Consider the following 27,353-nt stretch of genomic DNA (forward strand, 5'->3'; position numbering starts at 1 on the left):
CCGGGTCAGATCCCGGGTGTGGACATGGCACGGCTTGGCAAAAGCCATGCTGTGGTAGGTGTCCCACATATAAAGTAGAGGAAGATGGGCACTGATGTTAGCTAAGGGGCAGCCTTCCTCAGCAAAAAGAGGAGGATTGGCAGCAGTTAGCTCAGGGCTAGTCTTCCTCAAAAAAAAAAAATTTAGCTATCAAAATAATGGTAGAATAAGGTCTCATACATATCACTGACTCTTACCTTCAATTGATTCCTTGCTAAAAATGCTTAATGTAGAATTGCTCCCTTCAAGGCAATGCACATTTTTAAGGATTTGGATTCATATAACCAAATTGCCTTCTAGAAAAGATGTTTGGAATGTGAACTGATATGTATTTCTTATTAGTTATATTTTTCCTATTTTTATTTTGAATTCATTTTAAACTTACAGAAAAGTTGCAAGATTAGAACAAAGAACTCCTATACACCCTTTACTTGGATTTACCATTTTTGACATTTTGCCATGCAGTAGTCCCTCCCTTATTTGTGGTTTTGTTTTCTGCAGTTTCAGTTACCTGCAATCAACCGCAGTCTGAAAATATTAAATGGAAAATTCTAGAAATAAACAATTCATAAGTTTTAAATTGTGCGCCACTGTTCTGAGTAGTGTGATGAAATCTCATGCTGTCCCTGGGATGGGAATCATCCCTTTGTCTAGTGTCTCCGCACTGTATACACTACATGCCTGTTAAGCACTGTGATACTGACAGTCTACCTCACAACTGGGATGACTACTAAGTGACTGTGCTCAACTAATCTTGATTTTACTTAATAATGGCCCCAAAGTGCAAGAATAGTGACCCTGGCAATTCGGATATGCCAAAGAGAAGCAATCAAGTGCTTCCATTAAGTGAAAAGGTGAAAGTTCTCAACTTAATAAGGAAAGAAAAAAATCATATGCTGAGGTTGCAAAGAAATATGATAACTTTTATTATAGTATATTGCTATAATTGTTCTATTTGATTATTAGTATAGTTGTCCATCTCTTACTATGCCTAGGTTATAAATTAAAGCTTATCATAGGTATATATGTATAGGAAAAAATATAGCATATATAGCGTTCAGTACTATCCAAGGTTTCAGGCATCTACTGCGGGTCTTGGAATGTCCCCCTGCAAATAAGGGAGGACAGTGGTATTTGCTTTATCTTTCTGTCTCTCTCTCCACACACACACGCATTTATTGTTTATACTTTGCGTGTGTGTGTGTGTGTGTGAGGATTTGCCCTGAGCTAACATCCATTGCCAATCTTCCTCTTTTTTTTTTGGCTCGAGGAAGATTGTCACTGAGCTAACATCTGTGCCAATCTTCCTCTATTTTGTATGTGGGATGCCTTCACAGCATGGCTGATGAGGATAGCAGGACCTCGATCCGAAAGCACAAACCCGGGCCACTGCAGCAGAGCATACGGACTTTAACCACTTTTGAACTCTTTGAGGCTGGGTTACATACATCATGTCTCCTCTCCCCTGAAAGCTTTAGTGTGTACTTCCTAAGAAAAAGAATATTCTCTTACATAACTACAGTACAATTACAAATTTAAGAAATTTAACATTAATAAAATACTTTATAGTGTGTATTCCAATTTTATCAACTCTACAGTCTACATTCCAATTTCTTTAGTTTTCCTAATGTCCACTATAGCATTTATTTATTTATCTATCTATCAGTCCAGGACCATATTACATTTAGTTGTCATATCTTTTCATCTTCCTTTGATTTGGAACACTTCTCTAGTCTTTCTCAGTCTTTCATGACATCAGTGGTTTTGCAGAATACAGCCCAGTGGTTTTACAAAATGTCCCTTCAATACTTTAAATGCTAAGTCTAGGTCTAAAAAAGAAAAATGAAGCTGAAATAGCATCCAACATAGATATGGCATTTATCAAGAGACATTATAGAAAAAACAATGCTGACAAAGGATTACCCAATATGAAAATAACAAGGGATCAAGAGAACTAAACAATACAGCTGCTAGATAATGGATCCTCTTATCATAAGCATAGCTAATGGAATTAGGTTGACAGAAATGGTTGTGTCGGTGGTAGGGGCTCCTGCTTTTTCAGTGGCATCACCGAGGCACTTTGTGCAGGCACAGCCATTTTTACCTTGTATATAACTACCACCAGCACCTTGACAATTCAAGGTGTGAGGCAGGTACTCAATGAATATCCATTTACTGAGTTAATGAGCAGTGAGGATTACCCAAAGTTTGCATCTTTAGTCTCATGGTTATTTTATTTTGTTGTTTGTTTGCTGTTGTTAAATAACAGGAAGCTAGAACCAGGGGAAATACAAGATTTTCTGCCTTCTACATGGAGTCTGCAGCTAATACTTGTTCACTTGACTCGGGGTGGACCTAGGAGCTAAGAGACTCACTAACATGAAATCCTCTCTAAGTCTGACCATGTTAAGCAGCTTCACCAGACAGCATGATGTCAGCTCAAGGGGGTGGAGTGGGGAAGCAGGCTGACTTCTAGTCTCAACAGGGACAGTCTTTGGAAAAAACATTTCTAAACACAGGAGAACTCAAGATCTAGTTCACATGTGACCTTGAAAAACTAGCAGCAGCTTAACTTCTGCCAAACAAGTGGTGAATGGAGAATCTTTTGCAAAAGATCTGGCAAACATGAGGAAGGGTGCAGGAAAATGGAACTAAGTCGAGGTATAAGTCTCTTCTGTCATGACTGTGGTGTGTTTCTTAAGCAGGAATTAGCTCATAGGCCATTAATAAACAGGCCAGTATAACGGGAAATATTGTGAGTTCAAGTGGAATTTTCCTCTGCACGTTAATGTTTGAGAACAATTAAAGGAAAAAAAACCTTATAATGTAGAAAGACCTTAAGAAAAAGCTGAAAATCCTACAGAAATCCTCTTTTCGGATGAAAAAAGTGGCTGGGTTAGTGGTTGCAAAAATCCCACTACACTTTCCCACAACGTTAAACTATTTTGTGAAGCTGTGTGTGCAGATGAAAAATTGTGAAGACATTTCTCCAGGTGTTAGTAAAATTTGATGAAGAATGCTATCCCCTAGATAAGATTTAAATTTTTGATGAAATTAGTCTCTAATGCCCTTAAGAATCCAACTTGTCTGAGGAAGAAGCAGGACCCGGCAGGATCTAAGGGCTGGATCTAAGGGTGCCCGCAGCACACTCCAGAGAAAATTTAACTATGCAAGCAGCGGGACTGTTGGTGCTCTGAGTGGGTTTTAAGTGGTCTCCCTCAATCCTATTTGCCCCAAAAGTCCACAATTGCGCAGAACTTGAGTTTTCTTAGGGTCACATATTTTTTTTATATAATTTTTTTTTGAGGAAGATTAGCCCTGAGCTAACATCTGCCGCCAATCTTTCTCTTTTTTGTTGAGGAAGACTGGCCCTGAGCTAACATCTGTGCCCATCTTCCCCTACTTTATATGTGGGACGCCTGCCACAGCATGGCTTGACAAGCGGTGCCATGTCCACACTCGGATCCGAACCAGCCAACCCGAGGCGCCAAAGCCAAAGTACGAGCCTAACCGCTGGGCCATTGGGCCAGTCCCCTAGGATCGCATATTTGGAGTTATCGCAAAAATGCCTCCTGTAGAAAGGCAATCTTTCCCCTTCTATTTTACTAACAATACCTCCACCTCCTCTCTACACCCCCTCGCCCTCCATAAGGCTATCTCTATTGTCCCTGAGACAGGGACGGGCACACTGACCCCAGCAGCCTGCGTGCTCCAGAGGAAGGGATGGAGGGAAGCAGGAGCGTCGTTGGAACCTTGGGACCACGGAAGGGGATGCAGGCAGCGGCAGGGCAGAGGAGGTGCCGAGGGGTGGAGGGTAGGAACCGCCCCCGGCACTCAGACCCCAGGCGGGAACCGACCCACCCGGAGCCAGCCACTCCCGGAGGCAGAGAGGAGGCCGCGCCCGGGCCGCCCTTCCTCCTCCTGCTCCTGACCCCGCCCCTCGCCGCCCCTTCGCCTTTGACCCTGCGGGTCTCTTCGATCCCGTCAGGCTCCCTTGACCAGCACGGCTGTGACCTCCGTTGGTAGCCCACGCCGGGGAGGCCCCTCGGCAGCAGTTCTGGCCTTCTCTTCTGGGCCAACGTCCCAAGGAAGGAAGGGGCGCCTCAGGGAATGACTTACGGTCAAAGGAGCATCCCAAGAATTGAGAGTTAAGGAAAATTTAGTCTTTCTTACCATATGTTCTCATACTTTTTGGTTTCGGGGCCCCCATAACACTTGAAAATGTCTTTGTGGGTATATCCATCGATATTTATCATATTTGATTTTAAAACTGTCGACGAAAATAACCCATAACCAATCTGTAAATGAAAATTTGGGTGCGTTTATTCTGAGCTGAAATCTGAGGACCATGGCCCAGGGCCTTTCTTCCCAAAGGAAGAAAGGGCACCAAAGAAATGAGGTGTACAGAGTGGTTATATACCCCCAAAGAGGGTGCTTTACATATGATTGAAATGTCCCTCCCACAATAGTCACAAGATTGCCCTGTCGGCACAGCCCTTAATAGACACAGCAGGTAGTGGGTCAGCTATCTTGGTGGGCGTAGCAGGAGGCAAGTCTATTGTCTCGAGCTGGGCAGCCACAGGTGAGCGCAGCAATCAGTTTCTAGCCTAAGGAAAGATGCTTAATCCTTAAGGAGATGCCAAGGTTGGGAGGGGAAGGGAAGTTGCACCTTTATCTCAAGGGCCTTTTGCTCTTGCCTTAGGGAATCTCTAAAGCAGATATACAATGCATGCTCAACGGCCTCGGTCAGGCCCTTTTGGAAAGACAAGGTCAGGCTGAATTAGGTTTACACCAAAATGGCTTCCTCATATATTCCAATATATCCTATTACTTGCCATTTTTATTTGACAAGACAAAAATTTAAAACACAATAATATAGATGCACACATTCCATTAGGCTTCAGACCACTGGAGAAATCACTCCTAATTGTAGCCTTGGAAAACTCCATTGTGAATGGGAGTGAATGAGGGCAGAAAAGGCAAATAAAGTCTTAGTGTTATTATGAAAATAGTTTTAACCCTGTCAATTTCTTTTTTTTTTAAGATTGGCCCTGAGCTAACATCAGTTGCCAATCTTTTTTTCTTCTTCTTTTTCTCCCCAAAGCCCCCCAGGACACAGTTGTATATTCTAGTTGTGGGTCCTTCTAGTTGTGCTATGTGGGACCTGGCCTCAGCGTGGCTTGATGAGCCGTGCTAGGTCCACACCCAGGAGCCAAACTGGCGAAACCCTGGGCCACCGAAGTAGAGTGCACAGACTTAACTACTGGGCTACAGGCTGGTCCTGTACCCTGTTGATTTCTGTAGCAAACTTTGAGAACCACTGCTCCAAAAAAACAGCTTAGAAACAGGGCCTTCACTTCCTCGAACAATTTAGACGGGAGCTCTGTGGAAGCTAGGTCAGGGTCTGTGCTGCTGGAGCAATCTAGACAGTGACCCAGAGAATTTACAAGGAGTGCTCTGGGACGTTGTCCTTACCCCTCCTGGCTAGCAGTTGCCCTTTAGTCTGGAGAGGATTCTTTTCCAAAAAGGAGCAGAACATACCAAGTAACTAAACATCCATTGCTGAGAAGGATACATTTCAATTGAAAGAAAAAAAAACCAAATTCCTGAAAAGGTGTCAGAACATCAACAAAAGCTGCACAAAGAACTCTCTTGAAGAGAACAGCCCACAAACTAGGAATGCATCTCTCTGATAAAGGGGCTGGCTAAAATCAGGAAATATTCAGAGAGTAATCTAAAGCCAGTGAAAATAATACTTGCGGTGGTGTAAACTAAGAAGAAAAAGTAAAGAAATCTTTGGGAAAGTTTTATAAGTTCATAGTAAAATAATGAAGAATTCAGTATACCTTTTAGAGATAAGATAGTTCTTAATGAAGCAAAACTCCTCAGTTAAGTGAGGGCTCTGTCAGAACGGGAAGAGGAAGTTGGAATGAGCAAAATGTAAAGCTCAGGAGAAACTGAAAGTACCTGAGAGGTCTCCAAAAGAGAGGAAAGAATCTCTTGATTATAAATGTGATGCTAAAGTTTTGAATACTTGTTTTGTGGAGATCAATTCTGATACTGAGGAAGAAAGTAAGAAGAAAGAAATCGTATTTTCTGAATTAGACCTTGGAGAGCCAGGGGATCAGCAAAATGAGAAAGTGAAAGAGAAGGTGGTTCTGTCAGTTATCACTGCTATGTAATAAACAACCCTGTAACTTAGAGGCTTAACGTAGCAGTGATGTATTACTTTTTTCGTGATTCTCTGGGTTGGCTGACAGTTTAACTGCCAGTTTTGCATGGGCTTACTCTTGCCACTGCATTCACCTGGAAAGTGGTTGGGCTGGAAGGTCAAGGTGGCCTCACTCACATGTCTGGCAGTTGGCACTGGCTGTCCATTGGGGGCCTTAGTTCTTGTACATGTGGCCTTCCATTCTCTAGTAGGCTGGACTGGCTTCGTTACGTGACGGTCTCAAAGCAGGATCATAAGAAGGTGAAAGTAGAAGCTGCAGTGTCTCTTAAGACCTAGTTTTGGAAGTCACATAACATCACTTCTCCCACATTTGGTTGATCAAAGCGAGTCACAAGATCAGCCCAGAGTGAAAGAGTGGGGAAACAGACAACCTCTTGATGGGAGGAAGAGCAAAGTCACATTGCATAGGATCATGGGAGGAATTTGTGGCCATATTTAGCACTTTATCACAGCAGGAATCGATATAACAAAGGCCCAAGCTATATTAACATTAGTTCAAGGACAGAAACGATTTCAACGTTAGCCTAGTGATGAGATGTCAATTATGCCTGATTGGAAGAGAACTTAAGGAAAGTAGAACAGGATACTTGTTTACTGTAGTCAGTGCAAGACCCCTAGAAAATGTACTACAAAGCTTCAAGCTGAAAATTGAATTCACTGATCAGACAGAATACCTTACTAAAAGAATTTGAGCAGAAAAAAAAAAAGATTAGGAGCAGTCAGGGAAATATTAAAATCAGTGAATTCAATAAAATAGAGGTAAACTAGAGAATATGAAATTATCTTATAAGGCAACATTTTGTTCTGTATAAGAATGCCCATGGTAATTGGATCCTTGTTGTGATACAAAAGAGTTGTTACTGGAGACATGAAGCAAGCCACATTTATCAGAGAGAAATTAATAGAGGAACAAGTTAAAAAAAATGTTGGTAATACTCTGAAAACCAGGTGTGGTTAAAGAAACTCCAAGAAGACATTTTATGGTCTCTTTCCAACTAATACATCAATTTTATTTCTAAGATGTCAAGTGCTTTGTTTCCTATTGTAATCAGAGATTTTATAAAAACAGCAATACAATATCTAATGTCTTCCTCAATGAAGGGATCTTTTAGGTTCATGCCTAGGGATGGAGGGGTAAGTGCCCCTTGGTGATGAAGGATGTCTTATGAAATTTCAGGTACTCTATGACTGTTAATGGTCTTAAGAGATAGGCTTAGACTGGAAGCCTGATGTATCCCCAAAATACCATATTCAGTATCCCAAAAAATTCATCCCCTTCCACCACAGTGGATAGCTTGGTTGACTGTGGTACAAAGCCCAACCCTTCTCAGGTACCCCGATCACAAGCTCACCACCAGAAGGACCTCCGCCTCCTCCTGCTCAGTTTGGACCACATTCCCCGCCACTTCATGGGCATAAAACTTTTTTTCTACCCCTTATTCCTAGAAGGCCTCTGCCTCAGGCCTAAGAGAAAGCACACCTGGATTTTACCTGAAATAATGGCTTTGTTCCTTGGTTATTAAATCTATAAACATTGACCTCCATCTTTTATCTTTAGTAATATGTTTTTGGTAATTACAAATAATGCTGCTCTTAATATGTATTTTGATCCACATATACGTACATTTCTGTTGGGTATACAGACGTAGGAGAGAAATTGCTGGGTCATAGGGCATGCATTTTTTTTTTATGGAAAATAAGAATTAACCTATGATGAAAAGAAACATAGATAAAGTGCGTGCACACATCAAACAATAGTGGAATTTGTTTGATTCTGATTGGGACAGGTCACAATAATTTTCTCCACCAAATAGACCATTTCCTTTCTATAATTCATACCAGAATACTGTTTCCTAGTGCATTTCAGTAGAAGTTGAATGAGTGAATTAATTAATAGATCTTCTCTATAGATTAAGTCAGATACACTTCAATACACTGCAAATTATATGGCATTTAATGGTTAGATATGTGATAAGATAGACATTACTCCACATAGCTTTTTGTTGGGTCTACAACATAAGCCAATAAACCTCCTTCCCAGTCAACCCTCTGGCCTACAGACTAACGTGGTTGGTTAACACACAGATGGCATTATCATATGCTGTCAGAAATGGACCTGTTGCTTTCCTTGCTAACCTGAAGTGATTGCAGCATACTTTGGTGAGAAAATATTTGAAAAATCATTCCCTTTTTATTTTTAAGTTTATATATATTCTTTGCCTGCAACTAAAAAGGATTTGAAACATAAATATGTATAAATGGCTGGGAAAGCTTAAAAAAATTACTTATGCTAACAAAATTATTTTAACAGTATTACATTTCATTCTGAATTACTGACAACCCTGGTAAAAAAAATGAAATATCCAAATAAAGGAAATGAAGAGTTAAAGAGAGAAAACCCTTTCCGTCATTGAAATTCTTTTTTTTTATTTAAGATTTTATTTTTTTCCTTTTTCTCCCCAAAGCCCCCCAATACATAGTTGTATACTCTTCGTTGTGGGTCCTTCTAGTTGTGGCGTGTGGGACACTGCCTCAGTGTGGTCCAATGAGCAGCGCCATGTCCGCGCCCAGCATTCGAACCAACAAAACACTGGGCCGCCTGCAGTGGAGCGCACGAACTTAACCGCTTGGCCACAGGGCCAGCCCCATGAAATTCTTAAGAGTAATAGGACCAACAGGAAAAAAGGAGCTCAGTTTCCCATCCATATGTTTTTGCCTTCATGTTTTCTCCTTTTCTAATACACCAGAAAATTTTATGGAAAAGAGAAAAATTAGAAGTTTTACCCTTTAGTTTATCAAGTTAAATCAACCTAAATAATCCATTTGTCAAAAGGTGGGTAAGAAAGTTGATATAAAAAATATGCAAAAAAAGGGGCCGACTTGTGGTGTAGTGAAGTTCGGTGCACTCCACTTTGGGTTCAGATCCTGGGTGCAGACCCATACCACTTGTCACCCATGCAGTGGTGGCGACCCACATATAAAAATGTGGGGAAAGATTGGCACAGATGTTAGCTCAGGGCTAATCTTCCTCAAGCAAAAAAAAAAGAAGATTGGCAACAGATGTTGGCTCCAGGGGCAAATCTTCCTCAGGAAAAAAACATAAATTAACATACTAAATGTTTGAAAAGCCTTTTAATTTAAATGTCACACATATAAAAGTGCACAAATCATAAGTGTACAGCTTGATGAATTATCACAATTATTACCATCCAGGTCAAAAACAGAGCATAACCAGCATCCCAGACATTCCCCACCTCTTCTCTCCTAGTTGCTCTACCCCCTTTCTCCTCTTCAAAGGCAACCATTATTTTGACTTTTAACATAATAGAATAGTTGTGCCTATTTTTTTCATTTATTTATTTAAAAATATTGGCACCTGAGCTAACATCTGTTGCCAGTTTTCTTGTTTTTCTTTTTTCTTCTTCTTCTCCCCAAGGCCCTCCAGTACATAGTTTTATATTCTAGTTGCAGGTCCTTCTGGTTTGTGCTATGCCTCAGCATGGCTTGATGAGCAGTGCCATGTTGGCACCCAGGATCCTAATGGGTGAAACCCTGGGCCACTGAAGCAGAGCACATGAACTTAACCACTCGGCCATGGGGCTGGCCCCTAGTTTTGTCTATTTTTAAATGTTATATAAATGGAATCACACAGCATATATTCTTTTGGGTTTGGTTTCTTTTACTTAACACTATATTTATGAGACTCAGCTATTGTGTTTTGTGTAGCAGTAATTCATCTATTTTCATTGGTGTATAGTGTTCCATTGTATAAATATACCAGCATTTATATCTTCATCCTACTGTCGATGGATATTTGGGTTGTCTCCAGTTTGGGACTTCACAGGTAATCCTGCTGTAAACCTTCTTCTACACGTCTTTGCTGCATATGTACATGTATTTCTATTGGTGTTTCTGTTTCTCCACACCATCACCAACATTTGTATTTGTCAATCTTTTTATTTTTATCTATTTTGTGAGTGAGTGTTGGCATCTCATTGTGGCTTGACTGTGCTTTCCATGAGGGCAAGGCCACATTAGTCCTGTTCATAGCCGTATGCCTATCCAATACCTGTTCATAAAGCATAGTACAAATAACAATAATAAATAGCAATAATAAATAATAATAAAGAGGATTGATTGAAATAACCATAAATACTCAGTTTGCAACTTCAGCTTAGATATGTGGTTTTATTTTTATTTGCTAAAATGAATGAATAGTTTCTTTCTATTGTGTTATGATTTGGATATCATAAACCATTTCTGATGTTTTCCTTGATGTGAAAAACATAAAATACCTCACCCGTTCCCTGGCACTCACTCCTTGCAAAACACCCATGTACAAGTTTAGCGCAATGGCCCAGGGAGAACTAGAAGCCCAAGGGAAAATATGACATATCTCCCCAAAGCTTTAATTTTATCCAAATATTTTGATGGGAAAATAAAATTTTTTCACTGGTAAGTAATTTTAGATATTTTTCTTATATTAAAACAAACACATATATAATGGTATCCAAACTGATTATTTTGCTTACACAGAAGGCCTGAGTTACTTGAAAGTCTATCCCCACACCCTTGGCCACCATATTCTTCCTGGCCGTTGTGAGTCCTTTGGTGGAAAAGACTGGAAAGCTTTGGTAATGATGGGGAGTTAACGGAGTGTTTCGACTGGGTGGAATCATGATCTGATTTTCATTTTGGCTTGCAGTACAGAAGAGGAGTTGGAGGGGGAAAGGGTGGGTGGAGAATGCATTGGAGGTAGGAGATCATTAGAAGAATATTTTAATAATCCAGCTGAGAGAGAAATTGACCTCAACTTCAGGACACAGAGAAGAACAGGCACCAAGGTTTCTAATTTTATTAGGTACTCACTATCGCATCACTGTGACTCTTTAAAACATCATCTGAACATCTAGTTATTGGTCGGTTTGGTATTATACCTGTATAAATAATGCACATATGTGATAAGGATAAATATAAACATTAATGAGTATTAATATTAATTCTTTATATTTGCAAAAGTCTAATGGCTTCAGTATATTCAAAATTAGACATTATTTAATAGGGTATTTGCTGCATTATACATATTTTAAGAAATTTACAAGTATTGTTTCTGAGGTAATCTGGACACTCCATGTAACATATAAGCTTCGAGAGGAATCTATGTATCCATTTTACAGCCTCCATCTTATTGCAAATAGAGTTTTTAATTTGGCCTGAATAAAACAATCTACTGTATGACTAAAATGTTAATTTTCACTGTAATTCAGGTATTTCCACACATTAAGGAGAACACTGTCCTCTGAGCCATGAATCCAGTTGATTTTCTGATAGGCTCGCTTCAATTTCCAAAACAGTGAAGTGCTTAATAGGTTCATAAAGTGCTTTACAGCTTTTGAAATGTTTTGACATTTTACATTATCTTCTTTGATGTTCAAAAATGCTAGGAGAAGTCAGCAAGGCTGGTATGTCACCCTCACTTTTCAGGTTAAAAAACTGAGACTCAATTTACTGTCTTCAACAAATGTTATTTGTGCAAAATCATGCATCTGCAAATTGTGAGGGGAGTGGAACTCGGATTGCCAGACTTTGTATTCTGGTGTACCAGGTTCCTAGTCTATTACAGTGTATGGCTTCCTAAGGACCCTGGTTTTTAGTAGCCATTTGACATATTGCTTAATCTCTATACTTAGTTTTCATATCTGTAACAAGGAGATAATAACACCTATTCATTGAATGATTATAAGGATTAATTTAGTTAATATATGTGAAGCTCTTAAAACAGTGTCAGGCTCACAGTAAGCCCCAAATAAATGTTGTTGCATGTTTATTGTTTTAGCACATACAATTGACTTGTAAAGAGGGTTGGGATCCTCATAGTATACACGTTTGGAAAATTCCCAGTGGAGTGTACATTTTAGGCAAGTTTAGACGTGTATGCGGGTAGTAGAGCCTAAACCTTGTTTCTAATTTAATAACTAAAGACTTTTAGTGGCCCAATAATCCCATTAACCTTACTTCATTAACCGTATTTCGTCTTTCCTTGCAATGCGCCTCCCAGAATAAGGACTTCAAGGGTGTGGTTGGTGGACCTGCTGAGATATTTAAAAAAGCAGAAACCAGTGGATTGTAATAGAAAACTCAGCATATTAGCCCAAGTGTGCTCAATAGTGTAACGATCTGCCCAATCTTAGCTGAGAAGACGTTAGGGGAAACGCCACAAGGGACCCAGCTGGGAACTCTGTAGGAAGTTAAAAAAAAATTCTTCAGTTTTGCAAAACATCTGCGCTCAGCCATCTGTCTTTCGCAGTACAAAGGTCTGTGTGGTTCGTTCTGACACCTTGGAAGGCGGAGTTACAGCGCAGAGGCAACAAGTTGTAGCAAGCCAATTTAAGTACGGTCTCAGGGGTCCCGAGGCACCCGCACTTCCTGTTACTACAATTCAGGCCAAACTGCTGTCATCCCTAGTTTTTGACAGACTCCCAGCCCGATTCCTATGGGGGCCACCCTCAGCTCAAGCGCACTCCTGCGCAGGGCGGGACGTGCTCCACGTAGGTGCCTGGAATATGGGACAGTTTCGTCCCCCGAGGCTAACGACCTGGCCTCTTGCTTGAGAGTTACTTGTCGAAGAGTAGGCAGGTAGACACTATTCGCCCACTCCGATCTCCCATCGTGGTTACGAGGCTCAGAAGCCCCGGGAGTTAAGACGCTGTCATCGCTGCCCAGCGGCGAGCCCCGACACCCTCTCCAGGCTCGGCCAGGCGTCCCGAGGCCCCACCCATGGCAACGCCACTCTGACGTCCGCGCGCCGGAGGCCGCCATAGGCCCGCGTCGGAGCCCAGGACGACGTGTGGCGCGTGGACTCCACCAGGTCCAGCCCTGCGGGAACCCGGCAGGCGCTTCCGGGCAGGGTTCTGTGCACCTGTTCCTTCCTTCTGCCCCAGTGTCTTCCCCCTCGGGAACACCGGGGCATGCTCGCCTCCCGAGAACAAGAGACATGACACACGACGAGACTAAGCTAAAGACAGCGCGGAAGATTAAGCCCAAAGCAACACGGTGCCGGGCACCTTTAAACTGTTCCGAAATTCACGTGACCCACTAAGTGCCGGGGCCCAGCGGTCACGTGACGGCGCGCGCGCCCTCGCGCAGGGAGAGCCGGCTGGCGCCGTGCGCGCGCCTTCGCCGCTGCCTCCCATCCCCTCGACGGGAGGGCGAGGAGCGGCGGAGTGATCGGGAGTCTGGGGCCCGGTGCGCCTGCGCAGCGAACAGCTGTCACCCAGTGCGGAACAAGTCTACCAAATTTCCCAAATATCTCTGGGCCGGAGGCCACCGTCTTCCTTCTCATCTTCCTCCTTGGCTCGTGTCCTCGCCCCCAGCCGCGCGCCAGGTAACCGCTTTTCCGGAGTCCGGGGGATGGGGGCGGTGGGGGAGGGGTCCGGGCGGTCTTCCTGGCACGGCCCCCCTCCGCTCGGGGCACCGGCGGCTGCCGGCGTCCAGGGGAGCGGAGACGCCGGGCCGGAGACGCTCCGTCAGCGGCCGCCGCGACTGTCATGCTGGGGAGAGAGCGGCCGGCCATGGTCGCAGGGGAGGGAGGGGGGAGCTAGTGACAGCCCGCTCCGGCCTTCACGGGGGTTCGGTCCCCGCGCTCACCGTTGTCCCGGAGGCTAGAGTCGGGGTCGCTCCTTGGGGCAGAAGAGCCCGCGGGTGGTCCAGGGATGCCGACTCCTGTCCTTTCCCCTTACAGCCGGGTCTGCGGCGCACTCCTAGGAGGCCGGGCCTGGTGCGCCCCTCGGGGCCATCTCTTCCCTGGGACTGTCACGACCCGCGGGGTGAGGGTAGGGGCTCCTCTCTAGACCAACCCGTCGCAGGCAGCTAGCCCCTCTTCAGGGTTCGTCCTCAGTCCTCGTGGCTGTCCTTTTGGTTTTCCCGGCATGGGGCCATTTCTTCCTGCAGTGCCTGAAGCCACGATGGGGTGTAGACAGTGGGTGCTTAATAGATGAGTTGGATCGGGTCGCGTGGAATGCCGGGCACAGTACGTGGCGGGGGGTGGGGATGTGGAGGAGGGAGTCAGACAGGCTGGGGCTCCGTGCTCGAGCTTGGGGTTTTCCTCCGGGCTCAGCCAATGAAACTAGCAGGGCTCGATTCGGATGCTTTCCGGGTGCACTCGAGCCAGTCTCCCCTGGAGCCGCACCGTGCACGTCTGCACGGGCTGGCTTGGGTTGTGGGCGATGCCCGGGAGGGGTTTGGTCTGGTTCCTCCCCCTGGAGAAGAGAGGGCAAACTGTTTTTTAGCTCTAGGTAAATTACCCTGCGAGGTGATTTATCAAGCATTGCTTCGGAAGTGTAGGTTAAAAGTTGCCGTCGTTCCACCTTTATCCCAGTGAAAGTTTCTGGTAGGCTCCGTCCACCTGGGTTCGGACCAAACTTTGCCTTGTTTCACCCACCTGAATTTGCAGTATTTTTTATTTTTAATCCCGGGAAACTCGGCTTCACCGTTTCTATGGCAACGGTTACTAATACTCTGATTTCGAAGTGTTGTGGTTGAAAATTAGTGGCTTTAAATCTTAAAGGTCCGTTTTTACTTTGTAGCACTCGGTTCTCCTTTACGATCATTAGCTAAGTTCTCCTATCCTGCTAGTCCCTTCCCAACCCCCATGCTTTGGTTTGGAATGTATTAGGCGTTTGTTCGTTTTTTTAGGCCTTCTTTCTCCCAATTTAAGGTGTTATGAAAAGTTTGCCCATAATCTTTACAGCACTCCCACGAGCTTCGTGATACAATACGATTTAAATTAAGATACTTCTTTCATTTTATTAACAGACTTTAATCGGTTGCTTTTCTAAAGTTAAAAATGTGTTTTAAACATTGCACGTGCACAAATGCATAAAAAAAGTCCATTAACCGTTCTATAAGAATGAAGATTTTTAAGAAGCTAAACGAGTACTTAACTTTTTAAAAAGTTCCTTAGATTTAAATTTCACTTTAAGGATGAAAATCTGGTCTATTGAGTTCTCTTCTGAACACGGTCTGAGTCACCCAGGGCTAGGTTAGGTACCCCGGGGCACAGTCTGTGAATCCTTTCTTTCCTTTTCTCGTTTTCTAATTGCCTCTTGACCAGCTTTTCTCCCCTTCTAGAGTGTTAGAGCTGTGAGGATGGGTTCTGTGTTTTTCTTTTTCTTTGTTTTATTTCCAGCAATTTATCATAGTGCCTGAGGTGCTCAAAATATTATTTTTAAATAACAGCCTCAGTGAGATATAATTCACATCCTATACAATCCACCTGTTTAAAGTGTACACTTCAGTGGTTCTTAGTATATGCATAGAATTGTGCAACCATCACCACAATCAATTTTAGAACATTTTTATCTCAAAAAGAAACCCTGTTCCCGTTAGCAGTTATTGTTCATTTCTCTCCACTCCCTTCCCCTCCAGCCCACTAATCTGCTTTCTGTTCATTTCATACAAATGGAACCGTATAAGAGGTGGTCTTTTGTGGCTGACTTCTTTCACTTAGCATCGTGTTTTCAAGGTTCATCCATGTTGTAGCACTATCAGTACTTCATTCCTTTTTATGGCTGAGTAATATTCCATTGTAGGGCTATATGTATCACATTTTGTTTATTCATTCATCAGTTGAGGTGCATTTAGGTTGTTTCCGCTTCGTGGCAATTATGAATAATGCTGCTGTGAACATTCGTGAACTAGTTTTTGTGTGGATGTATGTTTTCTTTACTCTTGGGTATATACCTAGTTGTGGAATTGCTGGGTTAAACATTCCCTGTTGAATGAATGAATGAGCAAAGAGGGACAGTTCGTTTTGAGGGATACTCCGTCCAGGCTTTTGAAGGGCCTGTTGACCCTTTCCTATTTCCTCTACAAAGTCCACTTCTCCAGAGGCCAGAATTCTCTGTGTGGGGCTGTCTCCTGCGAATAGTGCTGTGTTTGTCTTGTCTGGATGTCATTAAGATCATCCCTTTCTGTTAGCACCGTCTTTCTTCATACAGCTAATGATTATTCCCTTGATATTCATTTATTTGTTATTATTTCTTAGAGATATGGTCATAAAACAGGTATATTCCATACTGTCATTAAACGGTGTCTAATGCACATCTTTCAATCTTTTAAATTTTATGTTTCTTTTTGTTAAATACGAATGTTTAGTGTTTCTCTTCCCACCCTCATCTCTAATATGAATTTCTTGGAAGTTGTGCTGTAGTTAAAGTCACTGTATTTTCTTTATCTCTACCAATCTAGAAGGTTTTGTGGAGCCTAAAATATAAATTTAAAATAATGGATTATTGTCTTTTTACTCTCTGCACCCCCTCAAAGATTCTCCTCTGCCTCCTCCCTCTGTGCCCTTTGGGAGAAGATGCTGATCATCGAAGTCCACACTTACAGGGCCTATTCCTCTCCTCACCTAAGCAGTCAGAACAGTCGCTTTAAGGAGCCTATCCACCCTGCTTCTCTTTCATGGCCTCCCATCATTGTTTCCCTGAGGATCAAGTCCTCTCAGCTTTCCTGGTAAGGCTTTGCCCAGCCAGTTTCCTCCTTTCCACCAAACTCATCTCTCTCCCCAGTTCCCTGGCTGGGTGTGGCTTGGTACCCTGCTCACATTCTTCTTCCCTCTACTAGACTGCTACCCTGACCTGGGCTTCTTTGTCTGGGTAATTCCATCTCATCCTTAGGACAGCTCAGCTCAGTTCTCACTTCTTCAGGTTAGTCTTTCCTCAACTCTGTACACTTGGCATGGCAGCATTCTGTGATCTCTTTCATAGTCTTAAACGATTACTCTAGTACTTGTGTATCACTTTTCACTCTCCACCCCCATGTGTACACAGAAAAGGCTCCATACAAAATATGAAAGAGGTTAGTTATTTCTGCATGATGGAATTATGGGTAAGCCTTCTCCTCCATATATATGCCCATTTTCTTACTTTCCTTCTGTATATCAGTATGACCTTTGTGAACAGGGGAAAAAAATTAACAAAAATCCATGTTTGTTAGAAAATCTGGAAACAGAATTTAGAGGAAAAAGAAAAATCATCAGTAATTGCCATTTTATTTTTTGTAAATTTTCTCCTAACCTGTTTTGTTTTAATAACCTAGATGAGATTTTACTAAAGCTTCAACATCAAGCTCTTATTACATTTTGATTCTTCTCATACCTGTGGACTTCTAGGGAGTGGTGAGCATACTTACCATTGGTTGCCTAGGGATGCAATTTCTGGTGTTGAAATTAAGCTGATTCTTAGGGAACAGAATCTAGCGTCTGATACTGTTAGGGTTGTTATTTGCGCCTTTTGTCTTATTTTTGCTGGGTGGTTATTCTGCCTAGTGATGGATACATTGCTTCAGTAGATATTTTAACACCTATTCTGTGGCATGCAGTGTCTTAGATGTGGAGCATACAGTGGTGAACACAATAGACATGTGATTCCCTATGATCGAAAGAGGATTATTTTGAGTGTGAATGTTTAGTTGCACTGTTGCTCTATATTTTCAGATACACAGTGGCTTCAGCTACCATGATATTTATCAACTGTTCCTCCGTAGAATGTTTAAAATTTATTCTAGATTATTCTGGGTTTGTGTTATATGTTACTGTGGGTAAATATTTAAGGAGCAGAATAATGTGTCATCAAAACCCTTTTGGTGATGACTTCCTTTTTTTATACCTCCATCCAGTTCTCGTTGTTAATTTGGCATCTCTACTTGTTAACTATAATAAGCCAGACTCGAACTTTCATCTCATCTTTGCTCCTCTGGGTTTCTCATTCATCTCATCCCGTTTCATTGCTCGCTCGGGGAACCTGAGAATTATCCCAGACACCTCTTGATTCCTCAGTCTTCACAACCAAACTATCACCAAACCTTGTCACTTCTGCTTCCTAAATACGTATTAGGTCAGTCCTCCAGTCTCCTCCTGGCATCATCTCAGTATCCACTCCAGCCTCCTTCCTATCTCTGCCCCACTCAGTGATCTTTTAAAAGGCAAATTGGATCATTCTGATTGCCCTCAGGATGTTTAAAATTCCTGCATTAACTCTTCCTGTGCCAGGCTCCCTCAAGGCTTATGTAGATGGTTCGGTCTTTCCTCTCTGCTCACTGACTTTTCTTTTCCTCACACTTTACAGGTCCTTGCTGAAAGTGCTGTTTTCTGCCAAGCAGACTTTTCCTCCCACTTTCTTCCTTTTCATATATCTTTCCGGTTTCTGCTTGAATGTAGTTCCTTAGAAAAATCCTACCTGTCCTCCACAGCTCTTCTCCAATCTAAATCAGCTTCCCTAATGACAGTCCAGCTTAATGCCCTGAACTTTTCCTCCCTTAACATTTAGCAGTTTATAATCTTATATTTATATGATTGATTGTTTCTAAACTGTAAGAATTCTACAAGGGCAGGGACCAAGTATTTTTATTCACTTCTATCACCCACCACACCTTTGTCTCACCAGCACTACAGTATAGGCGCTCAATAAACATTTGCTGTACAAATTAATTATTTTTACATATATGAATAAATTAAGGAAATTCAAACCAGGGCTCACAGTAGGAAATACATTTTGCCCATCCTGACCCAACATACATATACATATATAAAACACATATACATACAGAAAACTGAAACAAAAACTTCACAAAACAGTACTTTGCTACCTGTGCTGTGCTCTGGTATTTTCTATTTTGTTCTATATCACATATAAAAATATTGATATAACCCACTAAATTGAGGAGGACTGCAGACTGCAGTGTGAACAGCATAGCTCTAAGACAATGCAAGCGAAGGGCTGTATTTCCATGAGCCCCTCCCCCTTCTTTGAAACACAATTGCTATTTTCTCAGTGTTGTCTGATAGAAAGCACGTGTATAAATTTAAATACCACCCCTCATCTCCCACCCCCACCCCCACCCCCAGTTTAAAAGAAATGACTTACTGAAAGCTAGTTCTACTTAGAAGTTCTGTCCTCATCACAGAGGAGGGTTGCTCAAGGTCAGAGAAAAATCTAAACCTGACTCTCCTTTAGGTCTTATCTCCCAGGTTTCTCTGGGCCACTAATAGCCAGTACTCTTCCACCCTGCTTGGCTGAGCTCATTACAGGTGTGTGGTCAGTCACGGAATTTTAAGGCTGGCCTCTCATCAGTTTAGTTTTCTCAGTTTGTTACAAACCAAACAAAATTCTGAAAAAGATAACAAGGGGATCAAGGCAAACCAGGAAGTATTTGTAAATGTATGAATTAAGGCACCTGGCTGCATACGGTGTCACGTTTATTGGATCAGTAGAGCTGTGGTTCTCATTTGTTCACTTACCAGAACCCCTGCGAGGAAGGCTTGGTGCTGTTTTGTCCCCATCAATGAAATATTGATCTCTTATCTATTTTGCTAAGTATTAGAAATAACCTAAACGTCTAGTGCAAGAGCTCTTTCAACAGCATACTATGCTGTGATGTTCATAACTTGGAAAAATATTTAAAAACATTAGAAAATTCCAAACCTTCTACATTTAATGAAAAAAGTATACAAAATTGTATACATTATATGAGCCCAGTTGTGTTTAAACATGTTTATAAATGTGTATATGTTTAGAAAAAATACACTGGGATGTTAACTTGGTGAAATTACAGGTAATTTTGATTTTCCTTCATAAATTTTTTTTGAGAATGAACATTATTGCATTTATAATCAGAAAGACTCAGTTGAAAAAACAGATTTCCTGTACATTATCATATGTATTTGCAGATAGGAAAAATAACGCCTTTATTAAAATAGTGAATAGAGCCCAGGTTTCTGGTGGCTGTGTTTGCGGACTGCTGTCCAGGTGGGATGTACGTTCCACCTTCATGATCTATAATCTTGTTCTGCACAGTGATCCATGTTTCTGCTCCAGCTTGCATTTTTTTCCTTTCCTATCTAAGTTATTAAAGCTTACTAAGCCTTGTTTTTCATCTTTTTTTGCTGAAATACAATTCCATCTCTCCCTGTCCGGCTCAAGCATGCATATATATATAAATCTTGTGTAAGAAAATAAAAATTAGAAAAAATCATATATATAGATATAGATATATAAAGTGAATGTTCACTTATGGTTTCCCATAGCTTGATAAGTTCGAAAATCCTAATATTCCTTATTAAATCCTTATTAAGTCCAGCATGTGGTGAAGGGATAGAGAGGGTTCAGGATGGATTAGAGGGTCTACAGGTGATGTTGTCTTTCTGTTAAATTTGGGAAATGTCTAGTTATAGTGGGACTTACAAACAACACTGAAGGAAACATAGAGTGATAGTGTAAATGTGTAATCATCAGTAAATTTTCCCAAACCTGTATCTGAAATTTAGTCTTTTAGCACTCAAGCCTTAGTTGATTGAATTAATTATTCAAAAATATATTTGATAGTCATATAAAATAGGTATTCGAATATTAATTGACTACTTACTAGAGAAGGAATGGGAGTACTTTTAAAATTAGAAATGTCAAAGTAAGGCCAGTTGGCTGGACAGATAGGACCTTTTGGGGGTGTGTGTGCGCGTGTGTGTGTGTGTGTGTGTGTGTGTGTGAGAGAGAGAGAGAGCGAGACACGGTACTTAGGGGACTTCATAGTCCTGGTGTCATCTTCAGCATTGTGGGTTCAGAAATCAGAACTTTTCCAGTTTGATCCAGAGTGTATCGGGCATTGGATGTTCAGTGTTGCTCCCTAATCAAACTCACAAGAACCAGAACCCAGATCCAAAGCATGCATATTTGCTCTTCAGGGCTCTTTCTAGAAAGTCTTGGTCCCTGGGAAAGCACAGGAGGGATCACAGGCAGGTGACAGGCAGGTCCCACCAGGTGGAGATGTGTGGAGGAGAAGTCTGAACAGGGTGTTTTTCATCTGGGCTTCTCTGACCTTGAGGAGCACTCGCCTCTGCTCATCAGAACACTCTTCCTGCGCATACACTTTCTCCTGTTGAACGAGGTTAAAGAGGAAGACAGAGCCCTTCTCTTTTGCATGTTCTCTGTCTCCCTCTTCTAACTCATTTTTTCACCAGACATTTGTTTAAATTCTAGTCCCAAGGACATACCTTTGTCTCTGATTGACCGTTAGTCTTGGTGCCGCAGTTCTGTTTTGGGAGTCCATCAGATACTCAGCAAGGTCACAGGTAGCCCTTTCAGCGGGAGACTGATGGGACAGGCTGCTTTTTTGCAGGTAGTTTCTCTCACCCGTTTTATTGTTATGTTTAACTTTCAAAAGGAACCTGAAATTTGGACACTTCACTGAGAACTTTCAGGCCACAACATTCAGTCAGCTTTCATTAGCAGGAAGAATCTGGCCCTAAGATAGGTAAATTCATTCTTTATTCTTTGTTTTTTTGAGGAAGATTAGCCCTGAGCTAACATCTGAGGCCATTCCTCCTCTTTTTTGCTCAGAAAGACTGACCCTGAGCTAACATCCATGCCCATCTTCCTCTGCTTTTTTATATGTGGGACACCTGCCACAGCATGGCTTGATAAGCGGTGCCACGTCTGCACCCGGGATCTGAACTGGCAAACCCGGGGCCCCTGATGTGGGATGTGTGAACTTAACGGCTGCACCACTGGGCTGGCCCCATTTTATTTCTTTTTGATAATTTTGTTGTTGTTGTTTATTTTCTTAAAATTTATTTTATTACTTCTCTAAATGTATGTTAAAAAATATTTATTATTTTCGGGGGCCAGCCTTGTGGCAAGTGGTTAAGTTCATGTGTTCTGCTTCGGCGGCCCAGGGTTTGCCGATTCAGATCCTGTGCACGGACCTACATACTGTTCATCAAGCTGTGCTGTGGAGGCACCCCACATAGAAGTAGAATGACCTACAACTAGGATGTGCAACTATGTACTGGGGCTTTGGGGAGAAAAGAAAAAAAATTATTTTTGTTTTTTATTAAGATTGGCACCTAAGCTAACATTTGTCACCAGTCTCCTTTTTTTTTCTTCTTCTCCTAAAGTCCCCCAATACATAGTTGTATGTTCTTGTTGTAGGTCTTTCTAGTTCTGCTATGTGGGACACTGCCTCAGCATGGCCTGATGAGTGGTGCTTGATCTGTACCCAGGATCTGAACCAGCAAAACCCTGGGCCACTGAAGCGGAGCATTCAAACTTAGCCACTTGGCTATGGGGCTGGCCCCAAATGTGTTATTTTAGATAGGCAATGCAAGGTATAAATGGGTAAAAAGTACGTATCCTTGGGACTGGCCCTGTGGCCTAGTGGTTAAGTTTGGTGTGCTCCGTGTTGGTGGCCTGGGTTCGGATCCTGGGCACAGACCTACACCACTCATTGACGGCCATGCTGTGGTGGCGATGCACATACAAAGAATAGAGGAAGACTGGCAACAGCTGTTAGCTCAGGGCCAATCTTCCTCAGCAAAAAAACCCCCCAAAAAACATATTCTCACCTTTGGCCATCAGGCAGCCAGTTTCCTCCTTTTCATCAACCACTGTTAAACAGTTTCTTTTAGAGCTTTCCAGAGATATTCTTTATATTCTATATAAGATATTCTATATAAGCCTATAAATGTATATGTATAAATTTCTTTATACAAATGGTAGTATCCATACTTACTGTTCTGAATTTTTTTTTCATTTAACAGTGTAACATGAATGTGATTTTTAAAATATGAATGCATGTAGAGCTCCCTCTTTTAAACATAATTGCACAGTGTTACATTGTATGTGTGTGCCATCATTTATGTAACCAGTGCAATATTGAAAGTCATTTAGGTTGATTCAGCAATTGATACACAATCTGTCGATTTATGTGCTGTTACCACAGTGTTTTTTTTCTTCTGCTTTTTCTCCCCAAATCCCTCCAGTACATAGTTGTATATTTTAGTTGTGGGTCCTTCTAGTTGTGGCAGGTGGGATGCAGCCTCAGCATGGCATAATGATTGGTGCCATGTCTGCGCCCAGGATCTGAACTGGCAAAACCCTGAGCCGCTGAAGTGGAGCGAGCAAATATAACCACTCGGCCACGGGGCCAGCCCCTATTACCTCAATGTTTTAAGTGTTGTAGCTTTGTAACATGTTTTCAGAACTTTCTGGGCTCTTTTTTTTTTTTTAATTTTTCCTCATCATATTTAACTTAAATTTTTTTTTTGGAGGAAGATTGGCTCTGAGTTAACGTCTGTTGCCAATCTTCCTCTTCTTTTTTGTTCTCCCCCAAACCCCAGTACATAGTTGTATATCCTGGATGTAAGTCGTTTCTAGTTCTTATGTGTGGGATGCCCCCACAGCATGGCTTGATGAGTGGTGTGTAGGTCCGTGCCCAGGATCGAACTGGTGAACCCTGGGCTGCTGAAGTGGAGTGCGTGAACTTAACTACTGCACCACTGGGCTGGCTCCCATATTTAACTTCAGAATCAATATACTGACTTCCAAAAATCTGCTGATCATTTATTTTATTGGGAATGTGTTTAATTTATGGACTAACTTATAGAGAAATATCTTTAAGACGTTGAGTTTTACTGTGCTGAAATATGGTATGCCTTTCCATTTAAGTCTTCTTTTAAGTCCTTAGAAAAGATGTTTTAAAGGTATCTCTACCTCTACACAGATCTTGCACATTTCTTACATTATTCCTTTGTGTTTTATTTTTAAAATATTTTTGTTTTTTTACTTTGGGACAATCTCAGACTTTTGGAAAAGTTGTAATTATACTACAAAGAACTCTCATTTCCTTGAAAACTTTGCCTTTATGCCCTATCACTCCTCAGCTCTTTGGTGTATATTTCCTGCAAGAACAGGTTTCTACGTAACATAACCACAGTGTATCTGTCAGAGTCAAAAGCCAGCGTTGATACATCACTGTCGTCTAATTTGTGGACCCTATACATTTCGTCATTGGTGATAGTAATGTTCTTTGTAGCAGAATTATCCACTCCAGAACGATGCATTGCATTTGCTTGTTTTCAGGTCTTTTAAGCATCCTTCAGTCTCAACTAGTCCATAGTCTTTCCTTGATTTTCGTAATATTGACACCTTTGGAGATTATAGGCCAGTTATTTTATAGACTCTCCTTTAATTTTTGTTTGTCTGATGTTTCTTCATGATTAGATTCTTGAGCCATCTTTGGCAGAAATATCACAGAGGTGATGCTGTATTCTTTTCATTACATTTTATCAAATGGCACACAGTTTCATTTTGTTCTGTTACTGGTAATGTTCATTTTGATTGTGTGAGATAGAGTCTTCTGTGCTTCTCTGGTCTAAAGTTACTCTTTTTGTTTCGAAAAACTATGTGAATATCTTGTTTCTTATCAAGCTTCCAATTTATTTATTTTTATCGATTTAGTTTTATGGTTTCCTATTCAGTGAGTTATAATCTGTTAATACTCATTTATATTGATGCTTAAATTGTATAAGTTTGGCCCTTCAAGCTGAATACTGTCTCCTTTTGACAAGTCCCATCATTGAGCACTCCCTTATCTGGCACAGTGAGATAGCCAGGCTCATCTTGAACTTTCCCTACCCCAAATATTTAGAAGCCAAGATCTAGGTGCTTATTGATATTGGGTTGTTTCTTCCATGCCCTTCTCTGAATAGAGCTAGAGAATATGGGTATGTTCAGATATACATTTATGCGTGTGTGTGTTCACTTATCTGTATACACACACACTCACACATACACAGAGTTATATAACATGTATTAATATTAAACTATTTTTGCGTGCCCGGAATAACCTTTTGGTCATGGTTTATTATTTTAACCTCCTGTTGGATTTTGCATGCTCATTTTTTTTTTCTTTTTCTTTTTTTTTTTTTATTAATGTTATGATGGATTACAAGCTTGTGAAATTTCAGTTGTACATTTTTGTTAGTCATGTTGTGGGTACACCACTTCCCCCTCCGTACCCTCCCCCCACCCCCCCTTTTCCCTGGTAACCACCGATCAGATCTCCTTCTCAATATACTAATTTCCACCTATGAGTGGAGTCATATAGAGTTCGTCTTTCTCTGACTGACTTATTTCGCTTAACATAATGCCCTCGAGGTCCATCCACATTGTTGTGAATGGGCCAATTTCGTCTTTTTTTATGGCTGAGTAGTATTCCATTGTGTATATATACCACATCTTCTTTATCCAATCATCAGTTTCTGGGCATGTAGGCTGGTTCCACGTCTTGGCTATTGTAAATAATGCTGCGATGAACATAGGGGTGCAACGGACTCTTGAGATATCTGATATCAGGTTCTTAGGATAGATACCCAGTAATGGGATGGCTGGGTCATAGGGTATTTCTATTTTTAACTTTTTGAGAAATCTCCATACTGTTTTCCATAGTGGCTGTACCAGTTTGCATTCCCACCAACAGTGTATGAGGGTTCCTCTTTCTCCACAACCTGTCCAACATTTGTCGTTCTTGGTTTTGGATGTTTTTGCCAATCTAACGGGGGTAAGGTGATATCTTAGTGTAGTTTTGATTTGCATTTCCCTGATGATTAGCGATGATGAACATCTTTTCATGTGTCTATTGGCCATATTCATATCTTCTTTTGAGAAATGTCTGTTCATGTCCTCTGCCCATTTTTTGATCGGCATGCTCATTTTTTTTAAAGGAATTTTTATCAATACTCAAATGAAATTGTTCAGCAGTTTTCTTGGGCCATTTGTTAAGTTTTCTTACCCATTTTAGGTTTGCTTCTTAAAGGATTTTAAAGCTTTCTTTTTTTTCTTTTCTTGTGCTCAGGAGCAGCTTGAATAACATTGGATTCTGTCTCTTAAAAATTGAGCATAATTCTGTGAAACCATCTGGGCTTGGTGCTGCAGATTTATTCCTAATTTAGTGGGCTTTGGGTTTTTTTTTCTTTCTTTTTTTTTTTTTTGTGGTAGCTAGAGAGCCTGACAAAGAGGTCAGTTATGTTTGGGATACTAAATATGCAGTCAGTTCCTTGCACCTACTTGCTAAGTCTGACCTTAGGAAAGTGATTTCCATTTCTGAGCCTTTGCTTCATCGCATCTCAGATGGGGGCAGTCGGCTGGCGAATCTCACAGAAAACTTTTAAGAATGAAAATGAAATATTGCGTCTTAGAGCACAGTAAAGACCCAAGCAAATGCAAGGCTTTTTTTTTAGGGTTCATTTGAATACGATGCTGGTCTTCAGAGTTGTCAATGAGGATAGCTCCCAGTATCACAGTGCTGAAGGAGTTTGTGCAGATGGCCAGGGCCTCCTCGAAAGACCGGCAAGTGGAGAAGGATCCGGCAAATGGAGACATTTGCTTTGTTATTAACAACAAAGAAAAATTATGAATTACACAAACAAAATGTGGTCTAGATAGAGTTTATTTTTGTGAATATTAATGAGGGATTGGTCTTGTATTTATGAAAACCATATTTTATAATCAAGGAGAAGCATTGGGTAACGTGATTTTCCTTTGTGCTTGTGTTTATTATAATTTGGTTAAATACTTGAGATTATTGAGGAAAGTTAACTTATCTAATAGACGTTAAAAATATGTTTAGATGCATTTGTGTGTCAAGGAAGCCTTGTACTAGTATCAAGATTAAGAGAATAAATAATTAAGAAACACCTGTGCAAGGTACTGTGCCAAGCATTGCATATAGGATGAAATCGCTTTCTCTCAAGGTTGGTCTTTGGACGAGTAGTTACCAAAAAATATGCAAATTGCCACAAATCTTTAAAATGAATCTAAATGAATTTAAAATGAATTCTTTGCATTCATTAATAATGAAAGAAGCAAGGACCGTCAGATTGTGTCTAATGTTTTCCAACCTTTTTTTTTTTTTTCAATATAGCTGATACCGCGTTGGCTTATGCGATTCTTAATCTTTCGGAATAATTTTAAGGTTTGCATACTGAATTGCATTTAAATATGCTTTTGAAATATTTTAAATTTTAGGCGTTGTTTTTATGTTTGAAACTAAGAATGCGTAATTGACGTGGCCTCCCGTGAGTTCTGCTGAGAGGCCTAAATAGCTGAGGGGATCTCACATGTAAAAGTAACCGAGGCTTCACGGTAGAGCTGAGCGGGGTGCCGGTTTCAGCCCAGGCTTCGAGGCGCTCCGGGACGCGCAGGTGCGCCGGCGGCACAGCCCGGAAGTCGGCGGGAGTGGGGGTGGG

At 41.4% G+C, this 27,353-nt stretch overlaps 1 protein-coding gene across 1 annotated transcript in view; it reads left to right on the forward strand.

Moving 5' to 3' along the window:
• Window positions 1-13,149: 13,149 nt before the first annotated feature.
• The window catches only part of KDM4C (lysine demethylase 4C), a 389,700-nt gene continuing 375,496 nt past the window's right edge, over window positions 13,150-27,353 (forward strand). Inside the window, exon 1 of the mRNA XM_070496076.1 lies at window positions 13,150-13,655. The gene's annotated coding sequence lies outside the window, so the exon portion shown is untranslated. The remainder of the gene's footprint in view (window positions 13,656-27,353) is intronic.

This window comes from Equus asinus, chromosome 23, assembly GCF_041296235.1.
Source record: "Equus asinus isolate D_3611 breed Donkey chromosome 23, EquAss-T2T_v2, whole genome shotgun sequence".
In the NCBI taxonomy this organism is placed as follows: Eukaryota; Metazoa; Chordata; class Mammalia; order Perissodactyla; family Equidae; genus Equus; species Equus asinus.